General features: G+C 54.1%; 1 protein-coding gene across 1 annotated transcript in view; it reads left to right on the plus strand.

The window, feature by feature from the left end:
• MPV17 (mitochondrial inner membrane protein MPV17) overlaps positions 1-13,953 on the plus strand; it is a 71,680-nt gene that overhangs the window by 16,667 nt on the left and 41,060 nt on the right. The window lies entirely within an intron of this gene.

Below are 13,953 nucleotides of genomic sequence, written 5' to 3' on the forward strand. Positions count from 1 at the left end.
CTACTGACCTTGGTGATCTGGTTTGTTGAGTGTAACTCTGTCAAGTTCTCATGTAAGGGGGGCTGAAAGTTGAGTCTGGGCTAGTATCGAGCTCTTGTCTGGACTAGTGATGTACCGGGTACCCGGAAATTACCCAGTACCTGGCCTACCCGGCCATATTTCATTCAAAATTACCCGGAACTGACCCAGGGTGCTGGGACCCGGTGCTGGGTTTTTCCGTCATGCTCCTGTCCCTCTGTCCTCTTCTTGGAGAACGGCAGCGCAGCAGAAGTGACTTACCTGCAGCCGGCGGCGGACAGTGAGGAGGACCACGGCGACATCCTGGTGGCGGTGGGAGCAGAGGAACATGTGATCGGAGCAGGAGCGTTACTAGAGGACAGCCAGGGAGAAGCTACGCTGTAGCAGTGGGAGACTCGGGGGTGCGCTCCTCCCTGGCTGTCCTCTAGTAATGCTCCGGTGGAGGATAGGGGTAGATATTTGGGTCGGGAGGAGGATGGCGGTAGATATTTGGGTTGGGAGGAATATGGGGGTAAATATTTGGTTTGGGAGGAGGACGAAGATAGATATTTGCATTGGGAGGAGGAGGGAGGAGTTAGGTATTTGTGTTGGGAGGAGGATGGAGGTAGCCATTTGGGATGGGAGGATGGAGGTAGACCTTTGGGTTGGGAGCTAAAGGGGGGTAGATATTTGGGTTTGGAGGAAACCGGAGGTAGATTTTTGGGTTGGGAGGAGGTAGATATTTGAGTTGGGAGGAGTGGTGGGGTGTAGATATTTGGTTTGGGAGGAGGCAAATATTTGGGTTTGGAGGTGTCACGGTGGACACGAACTTATCAAAACTTTTTATATTTTTGGGATTCTCGATTTGAACACAAGGAGCAAAATAAATTGTGATTTATTTCCTTGCAAGACAAACACACGACAACTTCAGAATACACTTAATACAACACTTACTGGGATGGGGAAACTAAATAAATTGTCCTTGGCAAGAGCGCAAGAAATGCAGTCGTTGTTTAAAGGTCCCGTGGCTGGATCGCAATTTGCCGATCTAATAACTTAAATCTAAGAATTTCGTTAGAGTTCGTAGGAATTCGTTCGGGAGTCCCCAGGGCTAACGAATTCCGAAGTTTCGGGTAAAGTCTTGGTTGCGATGTTTTTAACCCCTTGCGTACTGGAACCGCTGTGCTTGAACGAAGTCCTGCATAAAGCGTAGTGACATCATGAATCGTATCTGGAACACACTGGGGATAGTCCGGCGGACACAGTTATAGGATGATCCAGTCTATCCTTAACATGTGCACCCAATCCCCTCCGTGTGAATATTTCACCCACCAATCTCCGTTTTGCCCACAGTTTGCAAAACCGGGCAAAAAGGCTTTCCGGTGTGCAAAGCGCATGTGTCAGCTTGACACCCATGCAACTTGGCATACCAGGGATACACCCTTTTTTCAGCTTAGTCTGGGGTTTGGTCCCAAGGTGTCAATGGCTCGGGATCTGGCACTTATTAAGATTCCAGCCATGTTTACACTTTGGTTCTCTGAGGCTTTTCATCACTGTCACTTCGCTAGACTGAGGGTCTCCAGCTTAGCGGGACCCCTTTGAAGTGCAGGAAGGAAAATACCCCAAGCTCATTCACCCCTATCATATTTGCGTTGAGAAAAGGAAGGAGGCAGATATTTGGGTTGGGAAGAGGCAGATATTTGGCTTGGTAGGAAGCAGGAGGTAGATATTTGGGTTGGGAAGAGGATAGGGGTTAGATATTTGGGTTGGGAGGAGGATGGAGGTAGATAGTTGGGTTGGGAGGAGATGGTGGTAGATATTTGGGTTGGAAGGAAGATAGGTGTGGATATTTGGGTTGGGAGGAGGCATGGGCTAGATATTTGGGTGGGAGGAGGATGGGAGTAGATATTTGGGCTGAGGAGGCTGGGATAGATGTGTCGGGAGGAGGCGGAGGGTAGATATTTGGTTTGGGAGGAGGCAGGAGGTAGATATTTGGGTTGAGAGGAGGCGGGGATAGATATTTGGGTTTGGCGGAGGGTAGATATTTGGATTGGGAGGAGGTGGGGTAGATATTTGGGTTGGAAGGAAGTGGCGGTAGATATTTCAGTTGGTAGATTGCGGGGTAGATATTTGGGCTGGGAGGAGGATGGAGGTAGATATTTGGGTAGGGAGGATGTGGTGGTAGATATGTGGTTTGGGAGGAAGATTGGGGTGGATATTTTGGTTAGGAGGAGGCGGGGTAGATATTTGATTTGGGAGGAGGATGGGGGTAGATATTTGGTTTGGGAGGAGGAGGGGGTAGATATTTAGGTTGGGAGGTGGCGGGGTTAAATATTTGGGTTGGGAGGAGGTGGGGGTAGATATTTGGGCTGAGGAGACGGGGGTAGATATGTGTCGGGAGGAGGCGGAGGGTAGAAATTTGGTTTGGGAGGAGGCAGGAGGTAGATATTTGGTTTGGGAGGATGGGGGTAGATATTTGGTTTGGGAGGAGGATGGGGGTAGATATTTGGGTTGGGAGGAGGCGGGTGTAGATATTTGGGTTGGGAGGAGGATGGGGGTATATATTTGGGTTGGGAAGGGGATGTGGTAGATATTTGGGTTGGGAGGAAGCGGGGGTAGATATTTGGGTTGAGAGGAGGGTGAGGTAGATTTTTGGATTGGTAGGAGATGGGGGTAGATATTTGGGTTGGGAGGAGGTGGGGGTATATATTTGGGTTGGGAAGCGGGGGTAGATATGTGTCGTGAGGGGGCGGAGGGTAGATGTTTGGGAGGTGGCAAGAGGTAGATATTTGGTTTGGGAGGAAGATGGGGTAGATATTTGGTTTGGGAGGAGGTGGGGGGTAGATATTTGGGTTTGTAGGAGGCGGGGTTAGATATTTGGGTTGGGAGGAGGCGGGGGTATATATTTGGGTTGGGAGGAGGGAGTGGAAAATATTTGGGTTGGGATGAGGCGGGGGTAGATATTTGGGGGTTGGATGAGGTGGGGTAGATATTTGGGTTGGGGGTAGGTATTTGGGTTGGGAGGAGGCGGGGGTATATATTTGGGTTGGGAGGAGGGTGAGGTAGATTTTTTGGTTGAGAGGAGGTGGGGGTAGATATTTGGGTTAGGAGGGGGATGGGGTAGATATTTGGGTTGGGATGAGGCGGGGGTAGATATTTGGGTTGGGGGTAGGTAGATTCCTGGCTTCTGTGTCTCTCAGTATAACCCCCCTCTCCTGCGCTGGTATCTTCTGTGTCTCTCAGTATAACCCCCCTCTCCTGCGCTGGTATCTTCTGTGTTTCTCAGTATAATCCCAGTCTCCTGCACTGGTACCTTCTGTGTCTCTCAGTATAATCCCAGTCTCCTGCACTGGTATCTTCTGTCTCTCAGTATAATCCCAGTCTCCTGCACTGGTATCTTCTGTCTCTCAGTATAATCCCAGTCGCCTGCGCTGGTATCTTCTGTGTTCTCAGTATAACCCCAGTCTCCTATGCTGGTATCTTCTGTGTTCTCAGTATAACCCCAGTCTCCTGCGCTGGTATCTTCTGTGTCTCTCAGTATAACCCCAGTCTCCTGCGCTGGTATCTTCTGTGTCTCTCAGTATAATCCCAGTCTCCTGCGCTGGTATCTTCTGTGTTTTTCAGTATAATCCCAGTCTCCTGCGCTGGTATCTTCTGTGTCTCTCAGTATAACCCCAGTCTCCTGCACTGGTATCTTCTGTGTTTCAGTATATTCCCAGTCTCCTGCGCTGGTATCTTCTGTCTCTCAGTATAACCCCAGTCTCCTGCACTGGTATCTTCTGTCTCTCAGTATAATCCCAGTCTCCTGCACTGGTATCTTCTGTGTCTGGTACCTTCTGTGTCTCTCAGTATAATCCCAGTCTCCTGCGCTGGTATCTTCTGTGTCTCCCAGTATAACCCCAGTCTCCTGCGCTGGTATCTTCTGTGTCTCCCAGTATAATCCCAGTCTCCTGCGCTGGTACCTTCTGTGTCTCTCAGTATAATCCCAGTCTCCTGCACTGGTATCTTCTGTGTCTCAGTATAACCCCAGTCTCCTGCGCTGGTATCTTCTGTGTCTCTCCGTATAACCCCAGTCTCCTGCGCTGGTATCTTCTGTGTCTCTCCGTATAATCCCAGTCTCCTGCACTGGTATCTTCTGTGTCTCTCAGTATAATCCCAGTCTCCTGCGCTGGTATCTTCTGTGTCTCTCAGTATAATCCCAGTCTCCTGCGCTGGTATCTTCTGTGTCTCTCAGTATAATCCCAGTCTCCTGCACTGGTATCTTCTGTCTCTCAGTATAATCCCAGTCTCCTGCACTGGTATCTTCTGTGTCTCTCAGTATAACCCCAGTCTCCTGTGCTGGTATCTTCTGTGTCTCCCAGTATAACCCTAGTCTCCTGCGCTGGTATCTTCTGTGTCTCCCAGTATAATCCCAGTCTCCTGCGCTGGTACCTTCTGTGTCTCTCAGTATAATCCCAGTCTCCTGCGCTGGTATCTTCTGTGTTTCTCAGTATAATCCCAGTCTCCTGCACTGGTACCTTCTGTGTCTCTCAGTATAATCCCAGTCTCCTGCACTGGTACCTTCTGTGTCTCTCAGTATAATCCCAGTCTCCTGCGCTGGTATCTTCTGTGTTTCTCAGTATAATCCCAGTCTCCTGCACTGGTACCTTCTGTGTCTCTCAGTATAATCCCAGTCTCCTGCACTGGTACCTTCTGTGTCTCTCAGTATAATCCCAGTCTCCTGCGCTGGTATCTTCTGTGTCTCCCAGTATAACCCCAGTCTCCTGCGCTGGTACCTTCTGTGTCTCTCAGTATAACCCCAGTCTCCTGCGCTGGTATCTTCTGTGTCTCCCAGTATAACCCCAGTCTCCTGCGCTGGTATCTTCTGTGTCTCCCAGTATAATCCCAGTCTCCTGCGCTGGTATCTTCTGTGTCTCCCAGTATAATCCCAGTCTCCTGCGCTGGTATCTTCTGTGTCTCTCAGTATAACCCCAGTCTCCTGCGCTGGTATCTTCTGTGTCTCTCAGTATAATCCCAGTCTCCTGCACTGGTATCTTCTGTGTTTCTTAGTATAATCCCAGTCTCCTGCACTGGTATCTTCTGTGTCTCTCAGTATAATCCCAGTCTCCTGCGCTGGTATCTTCTGTGTCTCCCAGTATAATCCCAGTCTCCTGCGCTGGTATCTTCTGTGTCTCCCAGTCTCCTGCGCTGGTATCTTCTGTGTCTCTCAGTATAATCCCAGTCTCCTGCACTGGTATCTTCTGTGTCTCTCAGTATAATCCCAGTCTCCTGCGCTGGTATGTTCTGTGTCTCCCAGTATAATCCCAGTCTCCTGCGCTGGTACCTTCTTTGTCTCTCAGTATAATCCCAGTCTCCTGCGCTGGTACCTTCTTTGTCTCTCAGTATAATCCCAGTCTCCTGCACTGGTATCTTCTGTGTCTCTCAGTATAATCCCAGTCTCCTGCACTGGTATCTTCTATGTCTCCCAGTATAATCCCAGTCTCCTGCACTGGTATCTTCTGTGTCTCTCAGTATAATCCCAGTTTACTGCGCTGGTATCTTCTGTCTCCCAGTATAATCCCAGTCTCCTGCACTGGTATCTTCTGTGTCTCTCAGTATAACCCCAGTCTCCTGCGCTGGTATTTTCTGTGTCTGTCAATATAATCCCAGTCTCCTGCGCTGGTATCTTCTGTGTCTCCCAGTATAATCCCAGTCTCCTGCGCTGGTATCTTCTGTGTCTCTCAGTATAATCCCAGTCTCCTGCGCTGGTACCTTCTGTGTCTCTCAGTATAATCCCAGTCTCCTGCACTGGTATTTTCTGTGTCTCTCAATATAATCCCAGTCTCCTGCGCTGGTACCTTCTGTGTCTCTCAGTATAATCCCAGTCTCCTGCACTGGTATTTTCTGTGTCTCTCAATATAATCCCAGTCTCCTGCGCTGGTATCTTCTGTGTCTCTCAGTATAATCCCAGTCTCCTGCGCTGGTATCTTCTGTGTTTCTCAGTATAATCCCAGTCTCCTGCGCTGGTATCTTCTGTGTTTCTCAGTATAATCCCAGTCTCCTGCGCTGGTATCTTCTGTGTCTCTCAGTATAATCCCAGTCTCCTGCGCTGGTATCTGTAACGCGCGGGGCGGTATATATATCTGTAACGCGCGGGGCGGTATATATATCTGTAACGCGCGGGGCGGTATATATATCTGTAACGCGCGGGGCGGTATATATATCTGTAACGCGCGGGGCGGTATATATATATATATATATATATATATATATATATATATATATATATATATATATATATGTAACGCACGGGCGGTATATATATCTGTAACGCGTGGGGCGGTATATATATCTGTAACGCGCGGGGCGGTGTATATATCTGTAACGCGTGGGGCGGTATATATATCTGTAACGCGCGGGGCGGTGTATATATCTGTAACGCGCGGGGCGGTATATATATCTAATGAACGGGCGGTGTGTATATATATATATATATATATATATATATATGTAAGGGTGTGTTATATACCATGTGTGCGCGCAGAGGGAGTACGGCAGGTTCCGCGACGGCACGGTAGTACAGGGTGCCGCCATGTTGTTGCGCAATATTGCAAAGGATACTGACGGGGTGAAGAGGTCGCGCAAGCGCAATGGGAGCGCGCGAACGACAGGCCAATAAGGGAAAGGCTCTGATAATGGCCCACAACTCTCGCGAGCTCTGGAACAGTCACCTGACGCTAGGAGCCAATGAGAGGGGGGAATTAAGAAAGGAGGAACAGGAAGCGTGGGGGAGAGACCACGCTAGGCAGAAGAGCTTGGGACCGAGCGAGAGGAGGTAGTGTGAGTGCAGGGGGTCCGTGACCCGCCTGCATAGGCCAACTATTACCCCCAGGCCCATAGGAGGTTTCCCTGAGTCACAGTAGGCTGCTGTACTGCAGGGACGCCCGATAGTGGTAGGAATTGTCCCCTTAGTTAGGGACAGCGCACAGAGTCGTGGACGGTCACAGACATCTGGAGTTCAAGGACGGAGACAACGGACCCTTTGCGAAGAGGCACCGGTCACCGCCGTGACCGGAAGGTACAATTGTAAAAGCAAGTGCACCAACACCGGTCATCAGGCGCTGATCCCGCCTTAGGAATAACTCTTGTAGTGGCACTAGCAAGTGGCTAGCGGACTGAGCGTATTAGCTAATACCTCTTACAAGGACATCCCTCTAAGAGCGTGGCGGAGCCACTGTAATACTGGACAAATCCTCTAGGGATGTGGCTGAGCCACGGTAGTATAAGGACTTTAACATTATAATGTACATATATGCAAGTTATGTGTGATGTTATATAGAGAATAAGATAAGACTGCCTATGCATAGTAAAACTTGGTTGCACGCACTGTTGTATGTTTCTTGCCCAGGGCAATCTTACATAACGGGGATCCTGGGCAAGTGGAGGCGCTGCGCTAGAACCGTTACCCCAGGCTCCAAGCTAGCGGAGGCTCAGTTCTCCTGGAGCCGCAGGTTGAGTACAGTACTAGTAGTCCCTTAGTAAGGTGTCAGAAAAAGGGCTACATATATATATAGCAACTCTAAATATTCCTGTATATTCATTTGCATGTCTTTCACCATTATCACCCAGCAAACAGCACTTCCACTGCAGCAAGGGATTCTGGGAAATGACATGCAAATGAGCACACAGTGCCACTTTTTATCTCATGCTCACATTACATGAGCAACCCTTAGTCAATGCATGCTGCTTTAAACACAGCTTTTAAGCAAGGACTTGGGAGATGCAAAGTCAGTTAACCCACTCACAGACATGTTTCAACCTTGATGGGTATCATCAGTGTGAGGTTGGCTTGCTGACATTTGCTCAAATGAGATAAGAGTCGGTAATCACCACGACTATTAAGGTTATGGTTACCCACCATAACCTTAATAGTCGTGGTGATATATATATATATATATCTGTAACGCGTGGGGCGGTATATATATCTAATGAATGGGCGGTATATATATCTGTAACGCGCGGGGCGGTATATATATCTGTAACGCGCGGGGCGGTATATATATCTGTAACGCTCGGGGCGGTATATATATCTAATGAACGGGGCGGTATATATATATATATATATCTAATGAACGGGGTGGTATATATATCTAATGAACGGGCTGTATATATGTATATATATATATATAACGCGCGGGTGGTATATATATCTAATGAACGGGGCGGTATATATATCTGTAAAATATATAGATATAAGTGGCACAGCACTATTTGAGAAATAAATAAGGAGTATTCACTTTTGGTGCTCACCTCCTGCTGATCCCGGCGTCCCAAAGCAGGATCCCGGCGTCCCAAAGCAGGATCCCGGCGTCCCAAAGCAGGATCCCGGCGTCCCAAAGCAGGATCCCGGCGTCCCAAAGCAGGATCCCGGCGTCCCAAAGCAGGATCCATATTAGTAACAACAAGCAAGGCAAAGAAGGAGCACGCAAAAAACTTCAAAGTGTATTGGGTTTTTCAGAGCCAAAGACAGGGTAACGTTTTAGGACAGCAGGGTCCTTCCTTCCGACCAAACACTGGTCACCAATTCGTCCCGATAGGTTATATAATGATCCAGCAGTATTACACGATGCTGTTGATTGTACGAGTTGAATTCCAGTAAAACACTCGCTGATCTAAGTACGGTGTTAGACTCGTGGAAAGGGCTCGTGCTCACTCGGTGGGTAGAATGGCCGCTATTAAAACGGCGATATCGCAGAAATTTGTTTCTTCACTTTTTTTACGGCCCATCCCGGCTCCAAAGTCCTTTTTTTGACAAAATCAGGAAGCACAATACGAGATCCATTTGGAAAGGAAAAAAACCCGTATTAGGTGGAAGATGTTATGTTCCCCAAGGAGCAAGGAGGGTTAGCGGCCCTGACATAGAATTGTACCCTCTGCAGCATCGCTCAGAGCACGCCATGGCGCTGGGCCGCGCCGGCTGACGCCCTTTGGATAGAATTACAGAGGCCAGGACTAGAGCGGTGCTGATTTCACACCAGAGCACGCCATGGCGCTGGGCCGCGCCGGCTGACGCCCTTTGGATAGAATTACAGAGGCCAGGCCTAGAGCGGTGCTGATTTCACACCAGAGCACGCCATGGCGCTGGGCCGCGCCGGCTGACGCCCTTTGGATAGAATTACAGAGGCCAGGCCTATAGCGGTGCTGATTTCACACCAGAGCACGCCATTTATCCCGAACGCTCTCCGTAACTGGAGCACTGCGAGTCCCAAACTGCCGCTCTCCAGCACGCTTTCACCGTCTACTGTAATTAATGTGATTAAACCCTTTAACGGAGTGGGATTTGCGCCACTTATCACCGCGTTAAACACAGCGGGTATATCCAGGATCCACAAGGTGCTGGGAGCTCAATGCAACAACCGCGAGACAAAACTGAACAACAAATTCCCTTCTACCAATACTTTCAGGACCGGATTTAACAAACCTCCAAACAGAACAAGTTTCCCAAGAGAGCCAGCACCTTTACAATATATTATATATAGTGTTATATATAGTGAGAAGCCTGGGCACGTCTTATCCAGGATTCAGAGGGCGCTATCCTCTCTATACAGAAGGCATAACGCCTACACTTGCAGCCTGGCACTCCCACATAGGGAGGAGATTAGATAATGGGGAGTGGCAGGATATTTGGGGGGAGTTATGCAAGACCTCTGTTTCTGCCCCAATAATGGAAACAAGCCATAACATTTTCTATAGAACATTCCGGACTCCTGTTAAATTAGCCCGTGTGCAACGCGGTCAAACCAACGTCTGCTGGAGCAGGGGGATCTGCCCACGTGGGCAGGGAGCAGGGGGATCTGCCCACATGAGCAGGGGATCTGCCCACATAGGCAGGGAGCAGGGGGATCTGCCCACATAGGCAGGGAGCAGGGGGATCTGCACACATGGGCAGGGAGCAGGGGGATCTGCCCACATGGGCAGGGAGCAGGGGATCTGCCCACATAGGCAGGGAGCAGGGGGATCTGCACACATAGGCAGGGAGCAGGGGATCTGCCCACATGGGCAGGGAGCAGGGGATCTGCCCACATAGGCAGGGAGCAGGGGGATCTGCACACATAGGCAGGGAGCAGGGGGATCTGCCCACATAGGCAGGGAGCAGGGGGATCTGCCCACATAGGCAGGGAGCAGGGGGATCTGCCCACATGAGCAGGGGATCTGCCCACATAGGCAGGGAGCAGGGGGATCTGCCCACATAGGCAGGGAGCAGGGGATCTGCCCACATAGGCAGGGAGCAGGGGGATCTGCCCACATAGGCAGGGAGCAGGGGGATCTGCCCACATGAGCAGGGGATCTGCCCACATAGGCAGGGAGCAGGGGGATCTGCCCACATAGGCAGGGAGCAGGGGATCTGCCCACATAGGCAGGGAGCAGGGGATCTGCCCACATAGGCAGGGAGCAGGGGATCTGCCCACATGGGCAGGGAGCAGGGGATCTGCCCACATGGGCAGGGAGCAGGGGATCTGCCCACATGGGCAGGGAGCAGGGGATCTGCCCACATGGGCAGGGAGCAGGGGGATCTGCCCACATGAGCAGGGGATCTGCCCACATAGGCAGGGAGCAGGGGGATCTGCACACATGGGCAGGGAGCAGGGGATCTGCCCACATGGGCAGGGAGCAGGGGATCTGCACACATGGGCAGGGAGCAGGGGATCTGCCCACATGGGCAGGGAGCAGGGGGATCTGCCCACATGAGCAGGGGATCTGCCCACATAGGCAGGGAGCAGGGGGATCTGCCCACATGGGCAGGGAGCAGGGGGATCTGCCCACATAGGCAGGGAGCAGGGGGATCTGCCCACATGGGCAGGGAGCAGGGGGATCTGCCCACATAGGCAGGGAGCAGGGGATCTGCCCACATGGGCAGGGAGCAGGGGGATCTGCCCACATGAGCAGGGGATCTGCCCACATGGGCAGGGAGCAGGGGATCTGCCCACATAGGCAGGGAGCAGGGGATCTGCCCACATGGGCAGGGAGCAGGGGGATCTGCCCACATGAGCAGGGGATCTGCCCACATAGGCAGGGAGCAGGGGGATCTGCCCACATAGGCAGGGAGCAGGGGATCTGCACACATGGGCAGGGAGCAGGGGATCTGCCCACATAGGCAGGGAGCAGGGGGATCTGCCCACATAGGCAGGGAGCAGGGGGATCTGCCCACATGAGCAGGGGATCTGCCCACATAGGCAGGGAGCAGGGGGATCTGCACACGTGGGCAGGGAGCAGGGGATCTGCACACATGGGCAGGGAGCAGGGGATCTGCCCACATAGGCAGGGAGCAGGGGGATCTGCCCACATGAGCAGGGAGCAGGGGGATCTGCACACGTGGGCAGGGAGCAGGGGATCTGCCCACATGGGCAGGGAGCAGGGGGATCTGCCCACATGGGCAGGGAGCAGGGGGATCTGCACACGTGGGCAGGGAGCAGGGGATCTGCCCACATGGGCAGGGAGCAGGGGATCTGCCCACATGGGCAGGGAGCAGGGGGATCTGCCCACATGAGCAGGGGATCTGCCCACATAGGCAGGGAGCAGGGGGATCTGCCCACATAGGCAGGGAGCAGGGGATCTGCCCACATGGGCAGGGAGCAGGGGGATCTGCCCACATAGGCAGGGAGCAGGGGGATCTGCCCACATAGGCAGGGAGCAGGGGGATCTGCCCACATAGGCAGGGAGCAGGGGATCTGCCCACATAGGCAGGGAGCAGGGGATCTGCCCACATAGGCAGGGAGCAGGGGGATCTGCCCACATAGGCAGGGAGCAGGGGGATCTGCCCACATAGGCAGGGAGCAGGGGATCTGCCCACATGGGCAGGGAGCAGGGGGATCTGCCCACATAGGCAGGGAGCAGGGGATCTGCCCACATAGGCAGGGAGCAGGGGATCTGCCCACATGGGCAGGGAGCAGGGGGATCTGCCCACATAGGCAGGGAGCAGGGGGATCTGCCCACATGGGCAGGGAGCAGGGGATCTGCCCACATGGGCAGGGAGCAGGGGGATCTGCCCACATGGGCAGGGAGCAGGGGATCTGCCCACATGGGCAGGGAGCAGGGGGATCTGCCCACATGGGCAGGGAGCAGGGGATCTGCCCACATAGGCAGGGAGCAGGGGGATCTGCCCACATAGGCAGGGAGCAGGGGGATCTGCCCACATAGGCAGGGAGCAGGGGATCTGCCCACATGGGCAGGGAGCAGGGGGATCTGCCCACATAGGCAGGGAGCAGGGGGATCTGCCCACATGGGCAGGGAGCAGGGGATCTGCCCACATGGGCAGGGAGCAGGGGATCTGCCCACATGGGCAGGGAGCAGGGGGATCTGCCCACATGGGCAGGGAGCAGGGGATCTGCCCACATAGGCAGGGAGCAGGGGATCTGCCCACATGGGCAGGGAGCAGGGGATCTGCCCACATAGGCAGGGAGCAGGGGATCTGCCCACATAGGCAGGGAGCAGGGGGATCTGCCCACATGGGCAGGGAGCAGGGGGATCTGCCCACATGGGCAGGGAGCAGGGGATCTGCCCACATGGGCAGGGAGCAGGGGATCTGCCCACATAGGCAGGGAGCAGGGGGATCTGCCCACATAGGCAGGGAGCAGGGGGATCTGCCCACATGGGCAGGGAGCAGGGGATCTGCCCACATGGGCAGGGAGCAGGGGGATCTGCCCACATAGGCAGGGGATCTGCCCACATAGGCAGGGAGCAGGGGGATCTGCCCACATGGGCAGGGAGCAGGGGATCTGCCCACATGGGCAGGGAGCAGGGGGATCTGCCCACATAGGCAGGGAGCAGGGGGATCTGCCCACATGGGCAGGGAGCAGGGGGATCTGCCCACATAGGCAGGGAGCAGGGGGATCTGCCCACATGGGCAGGGAGCAGGGGATCTGCCCACATGGGCAGGGAGCAGGGGGATCTGCCCACATAGGCAGGGAGCAGGGGATCTGCCCACATGGGCAGGGAGCAGGGGATCTGCCCACATAGGCAGGGAGCAGGGGGATCTGCCCACATAGGCAGGGAGCAGGGGATCTGCCCACATAGGCAGGGAGCAGGGGATCTGCCCACATGGGCAGGGAGCAGGGGGATCTGCCCACATGGGCAGGGAGCAGGGGGATCTGCCCACATGGGCAGGGAGCAGGGGGATCTGCCCACATAGGCAGGGAGCAGGGGGATCTGCCCACATAGGCAGGGAGCAGGGGATCTGCCCACATGGGCAGGGAGCAGGGGATCTGCCCACATAGGCAGGGAGCAGGGGATCTGCCCACATAGGCAGGGAGCAGGGGGATCTGCCCACATGAGCAGGGGATCTGCCCACATAGGCAGGGAGCAGGGGGATCTGCCCACATGGGCAGGGAGCAGGGGGATCTGCCCACATGGGCAGGGAGCAGGGGGATCTGCCCACATGGGCAGGGAGCAGGGGATCTGCCCACATAGGCAGGGAGCAGGGGGATCTGCCCACATGGGCAGGGAGCAGGGGATCTGCCCACATGGGCAGGGAGCAGGGGGATCTGCCCACATGGGCAGGGAGCAGGGGGATCTGCCCACATAGGCAGGGAGCAGGGGATCTGCCCACATAGGCAGGGAGCAGGGGGATCTGCCCACATAGGCAGGGAGCAGGGGATCTGCCCACATAGGCAGGGAGCAGGGGATCTGCCCACATGGGCAGGGAGCAGGGGATCTGCCCACATAGGCAGGGAGCAGGGGGATCTGCCCACATGAGCAGGGGATCTGCCCACATGGGCAGGGAGCAGGGGGATCTGCCCACATGGGCAGGGAGCAGGGGGATCTGCCCACATAGGCAGGGAGCAGGGGATCTGCCCACATAGGCAGGGAGCAGGGGGATCTGCCCACGTGGGCAGGGAGCAGGGGGATCTGCCCACATAGGCAGGGAGCAGGGGGATCTGCCCACATGGGCAGGGAGCAGGGGATCTGCCCACATAGGCA

This window comes from Ascaphus truei, chromosome 4 (genome assembly GCF_040206685.1).
Source record: "Ascaphus truei isolate aAscTru1 chromosome 4, aAscTru1.hap1, whole genome shotgun sequence".
NCBI classification, from domain to species: domain Eukaryota; kingdom Metazoa; phylum Chordata; class Amphibia; order Anura; family Ascaphidae; genus Ascaphus; species Ascaphus truei.